The sequence below is a fragment of the Anguilla anguilla genome, chromosome 12 (genome assembly GCF_013347855.1).
Source record: "Anguilla anguilla isolate fAngAng1 chromosome 12, fAngAng1.pri, whole genome shotgun sequence".
Taxonomy (NCBI): Eukaryota; Metazoa; Chordata; class Actinopteri; order Anguilliformes; family Anguillidae; genus Anguilla; species Anguilla anguilla.
The window spans coordinates 3,367,456-3,388,369 of record NC_049212.1 but is presented as its reverse complement, the minus strand read 5'-3'; the positions used below and the strand labels follow the sequence as shown (position 1 = coordinate 3,388,369).

Below are 20,914 nucleotides of genomic sequence, written 5' to 3'. Positions count from 1 at the left end.
TATAGTGCTACAGTTAATTAGTGTGTTCCCAGCTGGACTACTTTCCTTCCTTCCATTGGAACACAATTTTGTTATTTTTCCTTTATTATTTTTGGACGTTCTCTGGGTGGAGTTTTAACTCAACGGTGGGGGCCGTCCCATGCCCAGTACCCTTCGAAGTCTAGCCAGCAACCAGTTAGATTTGGAAAGGCAGATAGGGGCTGGAGTTACTGGTCGGTTTTTTGTACATTTCCCTAATCCATTCCCAGGGGTTAAATTGGGGGTGGAAGCGGGTGGACGGTGTCCACCCACCTTTGGTAAATAAGTAAATAATTTTGACCGGCAGTTTTACAAATGACTATGACAATTCAGTCCATTTTTCGTATGCTCCAGTCCATGTGTTCCCTCTAGCCAGTTACTCGCTCAACCAATCAAAAATCCAAAGAAAAAAAACTCAGGAAGAACAGTTGTTTATATAGACAGGCACAGAAAGAAAAATATCGTTGATTGTCTTGATTGTTCGGAAGCGGATGCGGTAGGTAATTTTATTAACATGTAATTTCATCTATGCAACATTTTAAAGACAGATGAATAAACAGCCCCCACGAACGCCGGCTATTATTAACAGCAACTTTGATTGCTTGAGCAAAATCAGCTGGTTGCTGGTCAGCAGCTAAACTAGGATTGAATATTTAACGTTTTATTCAGCAGCGGCTGGTGAGCTGAAAATTGGTGGGGCGCAAAACTTTACTTTAAACTAATCATCGATCTCAACCTGTTTTCATTAGTAATTTTCCTTTATTATCAAGCGTGCCAATGATCAGACTAATCAAATGGCAAGTAGCCTAACACACAGCGTCTTCATACCGTGTTATGGGGATTAAATCATAAATTCAATTTATCTGTTAAAAATCTGTTTTAATCACCAAGTAGTCTACACTTAACAAACAAGATACACCAGTCTGTTACCTGCAGTGTTAGCTTTCAGAATAACCAGCGAAAACAAAACCTGCACTTCAATTTTGTTTACAATCTACACACTGCAGATATTTGCCATGAATACGAATGCGGAGAAAGAAGTGCATGTATCCGCGAATAATGTTGATTACAAATGTGCACAATTTTGTATGGCAAATGAAAATAAATGTAGGCTATAAGGTCTAGGCTACTCGCTAAAACTGCCGATCTGGGGAGAGCTGGCTATATATGATAGTATTGAGTAGCCTATTTTGTGAATTAATTGTATTGATACTCAAGGAATATCAGGGGAACATTTCGCCACTGCTTAGTGATTAAAACGGATTTTTCTAAATCGTATTTAGGCTATCATTCAATCTCCCTAACACAATGCGAAGAAGCTGTGTGTCCCTTTCCAACCGATTAGTCAGATCATTTGCATGCTTGTATGTGCACAATATATTAAAGATACAGCTGAGACATTCATTGGTTTGTACCTTTTTTCACCCACCTCTCACTGGATCTCAGGGTCCACCCGCCTCCCAAATCCCAATTTAACCCCTGCCCATTCCCCACTCATTTCCATTATTTTTCATCCTGTTACAGTCTGATCTTCAGTGAGGTTTGGTCAGGTTTCTTCAGAGCAACAGAGTTCAACAACCAGAAATCAGAATTCTGTACGTCTGTACAGAAGTGAAATAACATCAACAATGGTTCGGAAATAAACAATATATATTTACTGGCTATGATAATGAATACATGAATAAGCTAACTGAAAACAATTATTTGCATAATACAAGGAATAATATATGATTTGTAATCAGAGGAAATGATAATGATTGAAGTTAACAGTAACTTAACACATGTTAATTTGTGTTATGGGTTAGTGACGCGCTACTCTATATTACGGGGTTAATTTGTTTAATCGGTCTCATAATATGAAGTTTTATCAATGTAAAACAACAAGGACAGGGAATTTGCTATTCCAGACAAACATACGCAAAGCAAACCAAACACAACAAACAGCAGTTAATTGACTTATTCAGTTATTTCAAGTTTTACGCTATCCTATGGTTTGATGTCAGTGTTAAGTATTGCCTTTTCGATGCTTAACAGTAATAAAAGGACAGGCAGTCGTTTGAAAACATTCAATAATGTCAGCCAGCTGTTCAAATGCCTTTGTCGGTTAACTTATCACTTATGGTGGCGCCTGGCAGAGATCTGCATTCTACTGAGTGCACTCTTCTAGTTCTGAAATGTGTTTGTCTCAGTCTTTTCTGTGTGGGAAAGGGTGGGCGTGGCTACAGAGCCTGTGATTTGGGATCAGATTCCAACAAAGTGTTGCTAGTTTGCTGCAATGGCAGATACTAAGAAGCCTAGATACAGCGAAGCAAAAAGACAAGCCGGCAGGACTCATTCAAAAACTAGAGTCAAACTTGGAATTGCTTTCTTTGGTGGCGTCAGCTGGAGTTTGCCAAGGGGATGAAAAGCAACATGGAGTTGGCATTTTTTTTCTGTTGGACCTGTAAGTAACATTACTTTTAGCTAGTTATCTTATGCAGCTAGATGACCATGGTTGGTATCTAATTCTGTTCTTCTCAAATTCTGTTCTTCCCCCCAATGGGAAGAGCTGTTACTGTTTGTAGTTGCAACGCAGCTAGCTCGGTAATTCACCTGCCTGGGAAATGAATGAATGGCGAAATGAATTTGATACTGCATGCTTGCTATCTAGCTAACTTTACATGTAGCCAACTTTACTAACAAAGCTGAAAAGGCAATGGATAACTTTATGATATAGTCATTCACTTTACAAGTATATTAGCTAGCTATGATGGACCTTTGGCCTGCTAATGTTACTTATTCCACACGCAATTCTGTGTTTACATCCCAATTCTAACTAAATGTCCAGGGGGGTAATTCAGGAAGTAGGATTACGGAGTTAGCTGGATAACTGCATGGAGTAAAACCCAGAACAGCTCTTTTTCAGTCCATGTTCCAGATTTGGGACGGTGTTGAGTTTTACAAAATGCAGTTATGGTAAATGGACTGCATTTATATAGCACTTTTATCCAAAGCGCTTTACAATTGGTGCCTCTCATTCACCCATTCACACACACACCAACAGTGAAAGGCTGCCATGCAAGGTACCAGTCAGCTCATTGGGGTTAGGTGTCTTGCTCAGGGACACGTCGACACACCCAGGGCGGGGGATCGAACCGGCAACCTTCCGACTGCCAGACAACCACTATTACCTCCTGAGCTATGTCGCCACTATTACCTCCTGAGCTATGTTACCACTATTACCTCCTGAGCTATGTCGCCCCATACATTTACTTACCTCCTGAGCTATGTCGCCCAATGCATTTTAGAAATAATTTAAAACTCTGTCTAGATTGGCTGTGATTAAAGTTTGAAAATTAATGGAATATTATAATAAAACAAATATTATAATACATTTTATGAATACATTAAACTTCACAATAAATAATACATTTTAGAAGTAGCTTAACCTTTAAAACTCCCTTTAAAGGACAGACAGCATGGAACAGGCGAGTGTCTTAAGTATCTTTCTTCTGGCATAGGGCGTTTGATGGTACTGGCTCTCTGGCAGTGTTGGGACAGTGAAGGCCAGGGGTGCAGGTTGCTCAGCTTATTTTGTTCTCTATAAAAAGTATTGCACGGATGTGTTCAAGATGCTCGAGGGGCTTCCAGTTGGTCTGTCCTTCTTGTTGTTGTTGATTAGCCTTCCAGCTGCACAATCTCTTTATGGTGTTACTGGAGTCCAGTAGTAAATTATTGCACTTTACAATGGTCATTCTCTTTTGGCATCAAGATGATGAATCCACTGAGCTGGCTTTCTTTCCATCTGAGTTCCATCTGCATGCCAAAAAATGGCTGAAGCATCCCGAGTCCTCTGTGCACTGCCTGCACCATCATCTAGTATCAGTATAACAATGGTCAACACGAGTGGTACCATAAGTAACCAGTAGTGATGTCTCGTGTTGTAGTCTTGTCTTGGTGCAGCCCGGTCCCATATCTTCCCATCCGATTTGACCAGTAGTTAAAGATTTCCGAAATGGACTTCACAGCTATACGATGCCTCAGTGCTGTTAGAGATGCCCAAACTCTTTCTCAACTGGCAGGTCCTATCCCTGTTTGGTCTGATCCCAGAGGATAAAAGGACATCTTCTTCAGTGATGATGTCATCATCCCGATAAACGTCCACCGTTGTGTCACTGCAATGAAATCCTGAAACTAGGCAGGTCAGAATAATCTTCCCAGGGTTCAGGGATCTCTTAGCGAATACTGCAACCGTGGGCTGAGCTGTCTCTTGGCTCTCCTTTGCATCAAAGGACAAACTTGTCTTCAGGTGATACACACAGATGTAATCAATGTAGTCCTTAGTTTTCATGGTGATGTCTTAGTCTCTGTTCCACTTCCTTGTAATGGGGACTGCAGATCCTGTTGAAGCCACCCACTGAAGCCTGCTGAGGTTGAAGGACAGGAAGTCTTCTCCGTTCCGTCCGTACTGAGCAAAGGCCCTCGTAAGTCTTAGACCAGAGTCAGGGTTTTGCTCAATCTCACAGCCAAACCTCCCCTGCAGGATGGCAGCACCAGTCATGTTAAGTCCTGTGTAATTGTTTAAGATATCAGTTCTGCCTCTGTTCCAGTGCTCCATATTAATTTGTTTGACAGACTTCCACAGAGAGCGGCCTCACTTTTCACGCATCCAATTTCTACGGGGCACACTGTCAATGCCATTGCTGTTGTAGGAGTCGACTGGTTTTCCATCAAGCCACAGAATAGAAGTAAACTCATCAGTAGTCACTGTAGTGTAGGTACCTAAAAGGGAGTGACTAACTGCCTGAGTGTGCCAAATGAGCCACGAACCCAATAATATAAATAAATATATTTTTAAAAATAAACATCAGGCTACGTTCTCGCAATCAGCTGCTCAGCAAACTTAGGAGTGGTCCACTATCGTCACGACATACTCAGTAATCCTGCTGCGGGCCTATCCTATCTAATCTATGGGAGCTATCCTATTTGATTGATATTCTTGCTTGAGAGAATTTTTCCCTGCAAAACATCAGATTTTGCTCAGTAAAAATTGATTTGAACTAGGGTATAGTTTTGCTGTAGATGCAAGATACTCTTCTAACAGTAGTGAAAACTGTAAAATTCAAAGCCAGATACAGTAGTTGTAGGCAGGATGAAAATGAAATAAAACTTCTGCAGATGCAAAAGTTTTACATATAAAACTAATCAGATTGTCATTTTCTAGGCAGTGGTTCTTGCTACTCTAGCAGAACATTCACTCCCTTTCACCATGGCAACAGTGATCATGGAGCTAGCCCAGGCTCTGACTGCAGACAGAGCAGCACTGAGTGGAATGAAGCTGCTGCACACATCAGCAGCTTGCAAAATACTGCACTGACTGGGGTGTACCTTTTCAGAGTGGACCTTCAGTAATACACTAAAGCATCCATTTGGTGTGAGTATGACAAATTGTCATAAGAAAGTGCTTTCCATCTTGGTTAGCAGTTTCAACCTAGACCAAAAGGCAGCTAATGTGGAGTACCTTTGTTCTTTAGAAGTATTACAAGTCACCTCATTCAGTTTGGAAAAGCTGCTGGTTAAGTTTGTTGAAGATAACAACATCCCATGGGCCAATCTTGTGGCCATGATGGTGGATTCAGGTGGTGTAATGAGAGGCAGCAAGATGGGGTTAGAAATGAGAGTTTCTCGAAACCTCTGCCAAAACCTACTTGACATTAGCGATGCTTTTTGCCCCCATATCCACAATGCTGCAATGATTTCTGCAACTCATTTCAGTAACCATCTCAAACAGCAACCTGCATGCAGACCATCAGTGGGCTTCCGACCAAGTGAATTCATAATATTCGATTATGAATTCTCAAACCTACTTGATGTACATGTTACAAATAAAAAGGTGGGTAAACTGAGTTCAGGTGGGTCTTTTTTGTCACTAAATCCCTCACTATGAAGTATCATATGCCATATCTGACACAAATGTGTTCCATTGTCTCCCTCTTTTTGTCAGTTGATGTACCTCAAAGAGACATGCTAGTACATGAACGTTGCTGCTTCCGTGCCCTAGAGGTTTGTTCAGCATCGCTGGTGTTGGCTTATGATGTTAGCATCAGCACCCAGAGACTGCTTCCTGCCTGGACCACCGATGTCTAGGAGAGAGAAAAAGACTCCGGGGAGCTTCTTTATAAAGGCTGCATCCTGAACCCCTCTGTCACAGAGGTAGGTCACTGAAAGTCTGCCAGTGGAATGAGTGGCACAAATCCTCTTCATAAAAAAAGTATCCCAAAACTTAGCAGACTACCCAAGAAATTACTTTGTGTACCAGCGACCAGTTCTCCCTCTGTGGGGGTATTTAGTATCAATGGCAACATTGTGTCATGCCAGATTTGAGAATTAATTATCATCAAGATATATATTGTATATCGCCAAAAGACTTTAAAATATTAAGATATTATGTTTGAGCCATATTGCCCTGTGTTAATATTTGTCACAATGAATGGTTTCAGATCTTTAGACATTGGCTTGATTACAGCCAGCCCTGTTAAATCGAAACATCCCTCATATCGAACCTTATCATCAGTGTGAATTAGTCACCACAAAGTTTCTACAATCACACTATGCCACGATCAAAGGAAATGTCAGAAGAAGTGAGAGCAAAAGTTGTTGAAGTATATCAGTCTGGAAAGGATTACAAACCCATTTTTATAACTCTGGGACTCCACTGAACCACAGTGAGAGCCATTATCTACAAACAGGGAACACTAGGAACAGTGTTGAACCTCCCCAGGAGTGGCTTTTCTGTTGACCTGTGTTTCAGCTGCTTAAGCTATTCTTTCAACAAGTGTCCAATCATACAGATACATGCAGAGAAATATGCCGTTGCAGAGCAAGACCCAACTGTCCTTGTCTGCCGTGGACCCAGTTGTGAGAGGGCACTCAGACTGGGTTTAATCTTAATAAGCTAACACTAATAATTAGTCACCTGCTATAATTTGATGCTCACCCTCACCAGGAGATCCTTCTATGCAGTCTTGACCAGATCCTGTCCACTTTTAGGGAGGGAAATGACATTGTGAGCTTGCAGGCTTCAGTCTTTGAAAGGGGGAAATATCCAAGCCTGTGCCCATCTATAAAAGCTGCCCTGTCCTCCATGGTGCTGTGGTAGAATCATCATTCAAATTAATGGGTGACATCATAAACCCGAAAAGCACCAGCATGAACATTGCCACATTCAGTGCCATCCAGACAGTGATGTACAATTTGCAGGCCAGGACGCAGAGTGCCATAGAAATGTTAAGGAGGGATGACACTAAATTTAGGGCAGCAGACGATAGGCTGTGTGGAGACATCAGTTTGGTAGAGACAAGGCCCAGAGACTAGAGCGGTTGCTCAGATTAAGAGAGAGAAGGTGGGACATTGACTGTCATTCATTCTCAAGCGCTGCAGAGAGAAGAAGAGAAGGGGAAGAAGATGCGGCAAGTAGGAAGCATATGGCTAAGCAGAGAAAATCCTTCAAGCCAAAAGACAAGTAGGCCAATGATGCACTTCCACAGGATGCGCATGAAGTCTGTCTGCTCAGTGGGGTGGATGGGTTCACCATGAGTTATCTCTTTTGAACTTTTTACTGAGATAAAGTTTGTTATTTACATGAATGGCACCTCAAAGTGCACCAGAAATGTTCATGTTAAAATCACTAAAATTTTCACCTGGGGAAGGAGGCCCCTGGATCCTCCTGTGGGTTTGGTTTCAGAACCTGTTACCTTTTTCACCCCTTATGAATTTGCAGGTCTGGCTCTAGCTACCTTGCTCAGAATGAGTAAATTAAAACAAACCGCTAATAGGGCTTTTAAAATATTATCGGCCTGTGTGGGGAAAAAATGGTTTTGATCAGAACTTATGATTAACATTGTCTGTGGCTTATTTCATCTCGATAATTCTGCTGTTTTGTCCCACGTATGGTACAAATGTCATAATAAAATTATGAACATACATTTATTTTGTTATTCTAGATATTGTCAGAAATGGTTATTTTAATCAGAAAGCAGTGAATTAGTGTAAAACCACATTCTCTGCAGATATTAAGATGAAAAACACAGGGCCAAGTTACAGGAAATTATTTAGGAAACATTGGGTACCATTGCTTTGGAATTCAGATTATTTGCTAGCTTGCAACGAGTCGACCAAGTGAGTGTATAACGTTAGAGCAGACGGCACCGAAAATTAATTTGTGTGAGCTAAGATAGCCAATATTTTTTGTTGTAACTAGGCCGTTTTGATATCAATACGCTTAACGGCACGTCTAGAAGTTTTAATCAATGGCTTATAGGCAGTGGTTTATATGCGTGAGCGACTTGGAATTTTTGTACCCTGGCATGTTGTACAAAAACATATTTTTTAAATATTTTAATGCGTGTGTGTGTGCATGCCGATGAATGTGGATGTACTTGTGTGTGGCTGTGTGCATTTATCTGAGAGAGAACAAACGCATCCTAATTGGTTGTGCGGCCCCACCCATTTTGAGATTCATAAAATTCTACTCTCCCCTGATTAAATGAAGGGGCTTAGCCAAGTGATTGATAGTATAAGGGCTCATTCAGAGAAAGATACTGTACATGACCCAGCAAGAGCAGGTGATAGAGGACATGACATGCATGACACCCATCAATGTTTTGCTTTCACTTTTACAGTACATTGTACTTCTATCAAGTAGGCTACATCAAGTCAAGACAGTTCTAGTTGCTTTATACTTTTCTGCTGAGTTTCCCACTATGTTTAAAGTGGTGAGTTCAATGGAATGTGTATATATTAATTTCATTTCGTAGTAAAATTGATCCTTGACTGCCTTAATAGGCATGACTGATTAAAGCACATAATGCTGCCAGCTAAGATTTGACAGACATCCAAAGTGGACTTTATATAGAGAGTCTGGGTGTGTCCCTGTTCATCCAGATTCCCTAATGAAAGGCCCTTCAGGGTGCCTTGTGAAGGGGGGGCATGGTGAACACTCTATAACAACCATCACAAAAACATTTGCGAATGGCAATTTTTTTTTTCTGAAAGTAATGGGCATTTCATTTGAAGGGGCCAACCATATACTGTAATTATAATAATAATAATAATAATAATAATAATAATAATAATACATCAATTTTATATAAAGCTTTTCTTAGTCTCAAAGATGCTTTGCAATACAAGACTTGTCAACAAAAAAAAAAGATGCAAATATACAATAAAAAAACATACAATGCAGAAAATGCAGTGGGACCAGTGGTGCAGTGGTGGTAAGAGGGGGGGTGATGGAGAGAGGGGGAAGACAGACATCAAGGGAAGGCTAGGGAAAAGAGGTGGGTTTTAAGGCGTGATTTGAAGGAGGTGAGTGAGTCTGAGGTACAGATGTCAGGGGGGAGGGCATTCCAGACTTTGGGGGCGGCAACTGAGAAGGCGCAGTCGCCAAAAGAAGGGCGCTGAGAGGGGATGGTGGTGAGGAGGCCGGCAGTGGATGAACGTAACTGTCTGGGTGGCTGGTAGGGGAGCAGGAGATCAGAGAGGTAAGTGGGTGCGAGGCCATTTAGGGATTTATAAACTAGGAGGAGGAGTTTGAATGTGATGCGTGATGTGATTGGGAGTGTAAATCTTTCAAGACAGGGGTGATGTGAGACCGGGAGGATGTGCGGGAGAGAATTCTTGCAGCCGAGTTCTGAACCAGTTGCAGTTTGTGTAGGAGGCGGGAGGGAAGACCAGTGAGGAATGTGTTGCAGTAGTCCAGTCTGCTGGAAATGAATGCGTGCATGAGTTTTTCTGCATCGGGATGGGTGAGAGAGGGTCTGAGTCTGGAGATATTGCGTAAATAGGAAAATGAAACCTAGACAGTGTTTTTTTTTAAATGTGCTTTTCAAAGGAGAGGGATGGATCGAGTATGACACCGAGGTTGTGGACCAGGGGGGAGGTTGAGACTGGGGTACCGTCTATGGTGAGGGAGAAGTTGTGTAGTTTTGTGAGCTGGGGTTTTGGTCCGATGAGAATGATTTCAATTTTTTCACAGTTGAGTTTAAGAAAATTGTGTTGCATCCAGGATTTGATGTGTGTCAGACAGTTTTCAATGATGGCAGTGGGTGGCTGATTAGTGGATGTAGAGCTGATATAGATTTGGGTGTCATCTGCATAGAAGTGGAAATTGAGACCAAAGCTGCGGAGAATGGGGCCAAGGGGAAGCAAATAGATGATGAAGAGGCGGGGGCCAGAACCTTGTGGGGCACCCTGTGTGACAGTGGCAAGATCTGAGGTGTGACTATGGATAGATATAAATTCTGACCTATTTGTGAGGTATGAGTGAAACCAGTTGAGAGATGGGCCAGTGATGCCTAGGTGAGACAGACGGGTGAGGAGGATGTTGTGGTTTACTGTGTCAAAAGCGGCAGAGAGGTCCAGGAGGATGAGTATGTTATATGCAGCAGAGTCAGAGGATAGGAGGAGGTCATTTAGCACTTTGGTGAGGGCTGTTTCTGTGCTGTGATGGGGTTGGAAGCCAGACTGGAGGGGCTCAAAGAGGTTATTGTCAGACATGTATGAACAGAGTTGGGAAGCAATAACTTTTTCCAAGAGTTTGCACACGAATGGGAGGTTGGAGATGGGGCGGTAGTTGAAGAGGGTTTTTGGGTCCAGGCCAGGTTTTTTAAGGATTGGGGTGACGGCAGCAGTTTTGAAAATGGAGGGGACAACACAGTGGGTCAGGGACAGGTTAATGAGCTTGGTGAAGTAAGGGCAGAGAGTAGGGAGGCAGGCTTTAATCAGGGCAGTGGGGGTGGGATCTAGGGAGCAGGTGGTGGATGTGGCAGAGGAAATGAGTTTGGTGAGTGAAGCACTGTCAATCTGGGTGAAGGTAAAACCAGGAGGGGGAGAAGTTGCGGTGGCAGCAGTAGTAGGGAGTGGTTCATCTAAAGGGGGTGTGGATGAGGTGAGAGTTTAGTGTATGTTGGGGATTTTGGTGTGGAAGAACTCTAGGAAGGTGTTGCAGAGTGATGGGGAACCAGATGTAGTATTATTTACAGCGGGGTTGAGAAGTTTGTTAACAGTGGAGAAGAGGGTGCGGGGGTTTCCATTGGAGTTTTGGATTATGTTGGAATAGTGAGAGGATCGGGCAGCGATAAGGGCATCTCTGCATGTCTGTATGTGGAGTTGGTGGGCTTGGGCATGGACAGAGAGACCAGGTTTGTTGTGGAGGCGCTCTAGGCGAAGGTCGGTCTGCTTCATGGCACGAAGTTCGGGGGTAAACCAGGGGGATGGAGTGGAAAAGGTGACCAGCTGTACAATATATTTAATTGAATGTATTTTTAATCATTTAAACAGTAATAAACAGTATATTAACCATTTAATAAAGAGCCTGGACAGTCACACCATAATAAATGTGTAATTACAATGTAACTACAAGTGTAGATAGTACTGTTTGCATACATATAGTTGTACCTGTCAGAGAAAAATCAGCAAGTATGTCAATAATTATACATGTATAAAAATCAGATTACCATAGCAAGCAGGAACAACTAACTGCCAAAGTCACATCAACTCAACCTAACTTTTCCCTCCAGTTGCACATGGATAACATATAGATCGCGATAAGAGTTTTTTTCTTCATTAGGGTGTTCTGTTCTGTTCTGTGTCTAAGTAATGCTGTGAATTTTTAAGAAGCCCCAAATAGAATGGACCTAGCTTGAATCATATTGGCCATCATGCCAATACTAAACATTTACTGAATTTACTGAAAGAAGCTGTCTACATGTGGTTTGTTGAGAATTAACACATTTTAATGTTTATAGATAGTTTATAGTGAAGTTTCACCTTCCTTGCTTTTGGGGATTCCCGGCTGGATTCGTGCAATTTTGCTCTGTAAAGCGTTTTTGGGACAGTTCTATGTAAAAATTGCTGTACAAATAAAATTGATTTGATTTGACCTTAAATTCAGACAGTTGTTTTACAGTCTGTTATTAGGCTTTTCTGTAAGGTATTTCAACCTTCACTTTCCAGTTCTTTTATGCAGAGTTTCAATCAAAAGTACAGCTTTACCTTGATTAATGTTTGGGTTTTAAACCTTTCTTTAGTTTCTGGTGTGATCTGCCCATGCTCAGGTTGAAGTTACTCTCCTAAACTTGTTAAACCTCTGCCTCTGCAGGTGGAATTATCAACGGATGCAACTGAGGGATCCTGTAAACCAGCAGCTCCTGTGAGGCTGATCTCGGGCATTGCTCCAGTTTGATTGTTAGGGTACCCCAGACGAAAAGCAAGACATCCTCGCCTCAGACCCAGCACATCCCCTCTCGTGAATTAGGAATAAATCCAAGACCTGTCACCACTTTAAAGCTAAACTAAATTAAACCCCCAATAGAGAAAACTGCACACAAAGGGCATTTGATCGCATAATTTCTCCTAAGATTTACTGTTCAATTTCCCCAACACTGCCTGGTGATTCACCTAAAAAAGCAAGAAGCAATTGTCAAATGGTGAGATTACTTGAATAGAATTCATCCATCCTATTATCTATACCCGCTACACAATCTACCTTTGCATGATTTTTGAAAGTGCTCCTCTCAAAGTGCGGTATCGGTTGGGAATTGATGAAATAATACTTGTCTGACTATCAACATGGCTCCCATGTGAATATGGCCAATTCAAGACCCAATATGCTTATTTTTGTCAGCTGTACTGTTTGGAACAAGAGGAGGTACTGCATGGAAATTTAATTTGCAATACGAGGGCAGACATGCCTCTTGACATTATGGGATGTTTCAAACAATAAATCTGTAGATATGCATAAATCATTCAGGTTATGAATACAAAGGGATGCCTGATGTGCGTTCAATACCGCTTTGGAGATTTTTTGTTACGTGGAAGGTTAGGCAGCGGCTGTCAATGTGATAAATGAACCATCTTGTTAGTCACAAATCAAAAGAACCCTCCATCTGTTCACAGAATGATGGAATAGTGGTATCACTGAGCTACTGTGCACACTTTGCAGAGCATTAGCGTGAATGCTGGATAAACCCCGGGGTTGTGGGGTTTGCATGGTGGAGGTGGCAGGCATGGTTGTTGTGTACAAACCCATTTGTGCAAGCAGATAAGGTGCGAGGACTGGCCGTGGGTGAGAGGGGGCCCACTGTACGATTAAATAACACAGCGAGCAATGTGACTTCTACAGGGCCAGGATGTCATCTGCACAAATTAGGGTCTAATTTTTAATCTCCATGACACAGGCAGAAGGCGGGGGGTGTGTGTGCGGGGGGGGGGGGGGGGGGGGTCCTTCTACACGCCAACGCTCCTCCCCCGTCATCATCAGCACGTCTCCTGGGGGTTCCGCTCAATCATGCCCCACCTTCCCCCCGTTCCTTCTGCCACCCTGTGCAATGTGTGCACCAGAGGTTGGAGGAGGGCAGATCATTAAGGCGCATCCCAAAACACGAGAACACCCATGTGTATCCTAAAACACAAGAACACCCATGTGCATCCCAAAACACAAGAACACCCATCTGCATCCCAAAACACAAGAACACCCATCTGCATCCCAAAACGCAAGAACACCCATCTGCATCCCAAAACACGAGAACACCCATCTGCATCCCAAAACACGAGAACACCCATGTGTATCCTAAAACACAAGAACACCCATGTGCATCCCAAAACACAAGAACACCCATCTGCATCCCAAAACACAAGAACACCCATCTGCATCCCAAAACGCAAGAACACCCATCTGCATCCCAAAACACAAGAACACCCATGTGCATCCCATAACGCAAGAACACCCATGTCCAACGAGGGCAATTTGCAGAATGTTTGCAGCTCAAAGAGAACAATTTAAAGTTATTTTTATGAGAGGAGAGAGGGTGCTTAGCAGAGACTTATTAGCTCGTGAGGTGAAATGATCACGCCTTTTGTTAAGCCAGGGGACTAATGAGGTTTGGGAGGAGGGCGGGAGCTGCTAACTAATAGTGCTAATAATTACTTTTTAGCACAAATGAGAATAAAGCAATTTCAGTAATTATTTCCCTAATTGCGGTTGTCCATTCCTAGTTCATTCATCCATTATCTATCCTGCTCATTCCTGATCAGGGTCACGGGGGGCTCGAGCCTATCCCAGCATGCGTTTGGTAAGAGGAAGGAATACACCCTGGACAGGTTGCCAATCCATCGCAGGGCACTCAAACCATTCACTAACACACTCACCCCTATGGGCAATTTAGATTGCAGTTAACCTCACCTGAATGTCTTTGGACTGTGGGAGGAAAGCGAGGGGACCCAGAGGAAACCCACACAGGCTCGGGGAGGACATGCAAACTTAGTCCCAGCCAGAGTTTGACCTTCTTGCTCTGAGGTGACAAGAGAAATTTATGTTTTGCAATATTTTGCAGAAGTGTAGGACTGTGTGGCTAAAATGATTTTGGGAAAGAATGAATGGGACTTATAACATATTACTTCCGTGTACTGTACCTGTGGCATACCCTACCATGTCATATTGACTCGTCATATTGTCAGTGTCAGGCAGAATTTTTCACATTTACGTCAAAAATGAGTGAAGTGAAACTCATTCAGTTTCTGAGAAATTCAAGGTTTTGTGCAACATTCACAACCTGTTTCCCAGAATGCTTCATGTTTGACTCAACCGCTCAAATCTGCAGTGTTCGGAATTTTTTCTGCTCCGTCACATTCAGAACTCCCCAGCCTGCTGAACCTTCCGGCTGTGGCATGATGTTGCTGCTTTTCATGGTGTGAATGTGAGTCCATTACAGATCAATGCAGGCTTGCTGAGGTGCCCCGTGACATCAACATGGCAGAACAGAGTTGTGTGGGTTCAGTCAGGCCTCAGAACACATCATTTATACATGCATCCTGAACTGAGTGTGCTCAGTGTTCCACTGTGCTCTTTGTATCGCTTATTAATGCATAAACCCCTGCCCAAATTGCTTGTGATTTCGACAAGATTTAACAGACACTGATCATGTGGATCTAAGGCATCAGAAGAGGTAATTTAACCTAAGCCTCTGAAAGAGACTCATTCCAACATTATATGCAGTAAAGCCAGGTGTATGAAAGTGAAGTTCAAGTTTGGTGCCAGATAATGATGATGAGGTGATGTGAATGTGTGGGGTTATTACCCTCCCTGGGCACTTTAGGGAGGGGCTGCTCAGTCTCCACTGCAGCCCTGGGGGCCGGCAGTACTGCCCTCGATATCCCTTCATCTGTTCAGGGAGATTACTGCTGAAAAGGTGATTAGGGATGGGGCCAGGCCATGAATTTAAAAATGTCCACAATGTTCTACAAGCATTGCTTACTGCTTGCATTTCAATTGAAATGGAAATGACCCCTTCCCTGGGGTCTTCAAGGCTTTAGCAGCCATAGGAGTCAAACGTGTGATGGCGACCCAGCTAGCATGCTAGGCTGGAACACCCTTACCACTGCACTCTGCAACCTCACTGTAACCCTGTCTAAGAGGCCAGATGGGCCGCAGCAGGCTGTTAACAGAGTGATCTGCCACATCAGCTCGATGAATGGGGACGGCCATGGAATGAATAAGTCATGATAGGCGGCATTTTGCTGGCACAACCGACGGGCTCTCTCTCTTCCATGGTGGAGCGAGCCTTGCTTTCTTCGCCTGGCAGCTGTAGCAGGGGCAGGACATGACATCACACATGCTTCCAAGTTCTGTGGTTCACACAAAGATAGGCCATTTCCTATTGGGAAAGTCAGGCTATCATATACAACTACACATCCCTTACACATATGCACATCACACACACATCCCTTACACATATACACATCACATACACATTCCTTACACATATGCACATCACGTACACATCCCTTACACATATACACATCACATACACATCCCTTACACATATACACATCACATACACATCCTTTACACATATACACATCACATACACATCCCTTCACAATGAGTCGTTTCCACCCTTTCACTTTTTGCTTATGTTCGCCTTGCACATGAACTGTGTTAAAATGTAGCAGTCAAAACAGGATGTACGTCTGTTATGGAATTACATTCATGATTGCATGCTTACAATATTTAGGGGTGTGTCAAACAGAACATCCCTTGATAGTGCCATAACAAATCTTTGAGGCATGCAGACGTGAGCTGGCATTCAGCTGAATTTGGACCGATCACTTCGAATCCTCCTTTAAAGACTGAGGTTGCGAAAGCCTCTGCTGCAGCTCAATACCATCTCAAAAAAAACCTGATTAGTGTGATAATGGGACTTGACTAGAAGGCACACATAGGAAGGGAACATTTTAGGCAATTAGGTTTGCTTCCCTTTGAGGCTAATGTTCATAAAGTGATTAACAACAGAGCCCCTATTTATTTTCTAAATTATTTCACAAAGGCCATAAGACGAGAGCCAGTATTGCCAACTTTGGCCTCTGAAGATATAGGACAGATGTTAGTCGATGCCCCTTACTGTGTTCTGGAGCCGCTGACTGGAACAAGATACCTATAGGCATTAAAAACTCTGCCCATGCAGAGAGCTTTACAAGAAAAGTAAAAGCCTGGTTGCTAGGAAACGTGCAAATGTAATTGGTTCTGAAACATATAATGGATGTAATTGTTTTATGATATTATTTTGTAGTTGTTTTCAGACTGCACATTAGATTAGGTTAATATTGTTGTGTAATGAGTTTGTTGTGTTGCCATTCAGCGTTTGCCTGAATTTATACCGTTGTGAAGTCATCTTGCCTCCACTGCTACTGCTTACCATCAAGGACCACAATGGAAATATGTTTTTAACTTTACTGTGTTATTCTTGACATTGAAAGACTTTGTCTTTATCAAATTGTCAAATAAAACTAACTAACTGACTTCAAATGGGGAAATTGTCCCAAAACATCATTCTTAATCACAGTATCCATGTGGATATGCACTAGCCATGCAATGAATTACTACCCTCTGCAACACTGTACGAAGCGTGTGTGTGTGTGTGCGTGTGTGTGCATGTGTGTGTGTGCGTGTGTGGGTGTGTGTGTTTGTGTTGTGGGACAAGCAAGGATTAATTAAAAATATATTTATTTTCTGAATCCAGTCAATGCCCTTGTTAAAATGTTCAGCACTTGGAATACTGAACCAAGCGATATTGCTTGCTAGATCCCCTCACTTAACCAACATGTAAAATATATTTTATGTGATTTACTTTAAAAATTATCATTTAAAATGAGAATTATCAATTAAACCACCAAATTCATTAATAGGACAGTCTACAGTGCACTGGTGGAATCAACCAACAAGTCAAAACAAGCTCTGTACCAGATTTTAAGATTAAATAATTAAATTCATTAGATTAATGAATTGGAATGATGCCCAAGTTTCCTCGTTGTATGAACATCTGCCGGATTCTGCATTGTTTTGTCTTACATGTTCCGTCTTCCAACCGGAAAAAAAACACATGTATAAGGTTGAGCATGGAACCTTGGTTTCCCTTCTTGGCGATATCAATGGCTTAAAGAAATTGTGTCCGATTGTCGCCATTGACTTAGTCCCCCTAATTTGTCTGATGACTAGGGATGCCCACTGCGGCCCATTTATAAATGAGTGAAACTCGGAGTATTGATAAGGTCCAACGTTATCGGTTCTCCTGTCGGTACTGGAAAACTTATGGAGTTATGGATGAACTCCCTTCACACTTGCAGCAACTGGGAGTGGTAGGCAGGCAGAGTATTTTTGCTTCTGCATTCTATTCGTTTGAACTTCTAGCATTCTGCTGTAAAGAATACTGCTTATTTCGTTCATTTATTTTACATGTGCTGCTGTCAGCGAGATATTAGAGAGCCAATAATTGTGACTTATTAAAAACATTGCTGTTGATGCTGCTGATGGATTATAAAACATGCAGTTTGAAGGGGACTGTTACATCTTCTCAGCACCAGGGGCTTTCTGATCCAGGACAACAGGAACAGAGGTCCAGGGACTCTCTGTCACTCAGCATCATGGTGAACAGTCCATGAGAATCATACTTTCAGGTCGTTCCAAAAGCAAAAGACACTTTATTCTCTTCTTGATCTCTTCTCCCTTTGAAGTTCATTTTTTCCCTTCTAAAACTGTCATGCTTCTGTGTTCCTACAGCATGAAGAGCACATTGGCATCGGTTCCTGTGGAGATATTCATGAAGTAAAAATACCACAGGATATCAGTTGACAAGGGCTGTTTACTATACATTGTCAGCCACATTCCTTTGTCTTGCTTCAATATCAAGTATGTTGTTTCCAAGGCTAGTTTTAACAGTTCTACAGTAATTGCATTAGGTTGTATGTTTTGTTAGAATAATTTTATTTTCATAATCAGAAGACAACAGCAACTTTCTTTTGTCCAAGATGACAGTCCTTTGCAGGGCAGTAGTGTAGTATAACGGTTTGGGAACTGATATTACAACGATGGGGAGGCACTGCCACAGCTCACTGAGGACATCCCAGATAAGGCAAGGGAATAGTGCAATGCAGGCACAGTGTGGTGCTTTGTATAGTCCTTGTGGCTCAAAAGCATGACTTCTACTATAACTGCAAAAATAATTAATATTACCCAGACAAATGTTTGATCAAGAGGATCATTTGTTCATTGGATAGCAAAATTGAATACCAAAAAGAAATTACATTTTCACCATTAGTAATACTTTTAGGTCAAACATTTACATGTACAGAAACTTATAACATTTCAATGCAGTGTTTCATAACTCATTTTCTAAACTAAACCTGAAGAATGACCATTAACATTTAATTTATTTCCTAGTAGTACCATGAAAGATATTTCTTACATCACAAAGAAAATTTCAGGATTTCTACATGACCACATGCATAGAACATTTCCCTGTAAGTGTGCTATAAGATTTTTGAGCATGTAAGAAAACCCCCAGATACACCAAACGGTGGAAGTATCTGAGTGGCGAAGAAACGCATGTACTGTAGTCTTACCCAGTGCTACTGGAATGGGATTATTTTAATGTTATCTTGGTTATCTGACTCCAAAATTGTGTTTTAACTTAATCCTCTGTGCTAACAGTTATGCATAGACAATGGAGACTGCTCTCTTTAGTAGTGTGGCTCTATACAGATCGCTGTCTATCTTGTCTCTAGTGTGTAGCCTGCATTAATACAGTTGTGTATCCTGCTATGCTATGACATTAGCATATAGGCGAGTCACTACAGGGTGCAGATATTAGGACCTTAAAACTGCTAGGCGTGCAGCGGTAAGAGTCAAAGAGGAATGCCAGGGTAAAATAAATGCAGTTTATAGTTCAGGGTGTTCAGTAACAATATGCAATGATGCAAAATGTGAGTGAAGAAAAGGCCATAATGGCTTACATGCGCAGGAGACCATGTTGACGAGTCTCCCCGAACCACTGCACTTCTCTGCTTATATACAAGGAAAAACCACAAGTCACCAAATAAAGACACATTCATGACAAATCAAAAAATGTTAAAGTTTTTCAACAAACTTTGTCCACGTGCGATGACAGCATGTAAAACACAACAGACTTATTAGTAAATTAATGTCATTACATTGGAGTCATTTTTCTTCTAAATCTTATTTTCTATGGGGTTGTGCAAGTATGAAAGTATGAAATTCTTCTGGGAGTTGAAAATAGCAGACCGCCAGGGCAAACACTTTAAAATTCCTTTCAGGATTCAAAAATAGGCATGGGCATGAGTGAGCAGTGCAGACCCAGGGAACCTGCTGAGTGTGTGTCAGTCATTAGAATGTGCTGAGCAGGGCTGGGATGGCCTGATGGATTCTGACAAGCTCTTTTAGTGTGTGTGTGTGTGTGTGTGTTAAAGTGGCTGAATTTCTGAGTGAATTTCTCTTGACCTGGGAAAAACACTGGCAGAGCTCCAGGTCACATCAGATCTGTCCGTAAGGTAACAGTCTTTTGGAGTGTGTTCCATAAATATATTGTTTGTGATTAGGTCCAGTATACGAAAGCTTGGTATCTGTGCACCATTACTGTATTCCTTCAGCTTCAATGCTTCAGTCAATCAGTTACAATTACACTGCAATTTAGATTTGCATAGTGCCATTAACAAGAATGTTGCACACAGCTTCAAAGTTAGCCTTTTAGACTTGGGATAAACAGCCCACGTGGAAAATCATTGTTGATGAGTCAGTCCTAAAGAAAATGCCTTGCTTTTAAAAATAATGATATATATTCTGAAAGTCTACAGATCTGGGAAATATGGGTGCCGTAGGGATCCTCATAACTGAGTTGAGCAGCATGCAGTTCTATAATAGATGAATACAAATAATAATAATACAATGTATGGCATTAAATAATAAATAATATTATTAAATGATACAATTTGTAAGAAATCCAACTAAAATAGGTAGATGTCAGCCAGTCAGCCTCCCTGTGCACTTAAACATCAGAATCAGAACAGGTCTAAAAACAAAAAAAAAAATTTAAAAAAGGAAATATCCATATCAGTAAATCTACAAAATAATTATGTAAAATGTTTGTATCCACCCAGTTGTGTAATTGTAACTCCAGCTCTGAAGTTGCTTTTGCTATTTTATTATTAAATAAACCATATTTTTTATTTTTTTTAAGAATGGCTGTGAGAGAAAATGGGTGAATAAAGTGTTCAGATTGTAAGACATGAACTGACAAGAACAAGAAAAATATTCATTACTCGTGAATATGCAAATAGGTTTTTTAAATTGTGCATCTTGTCTTTGACACCCACCCACTCTCTCTGATAGGGCTAAATATCGCTGGTATTTCAAGACACCAAGGAGATTATTCAGTCACCTGAGTTTTGAAACACTTTTCATTTCGTATTTCAGGTGAATTCGCCTGAATTGTTAGCTTAGATATTAGTGTTGGTGTTTACTTTTTAACCGCGTACTTAAGAGTGTTAAGAGTGATTTTATGGTGCC

At 41.6% G+C, this 20,914-nt stretch overlaps 1 long non-coding RNA gene across 1 annotated transcript in view; it reads left to right on the top strand.

The window, feature by feature from the left end:
- LOC118210388 overlaps positions 1–20,914 on the top strand; it is a 34,578-nt gene that overhangs the window by 8,550 nt on the left and 5,114 nt on the right. The window lies entirely within an intron of this gene.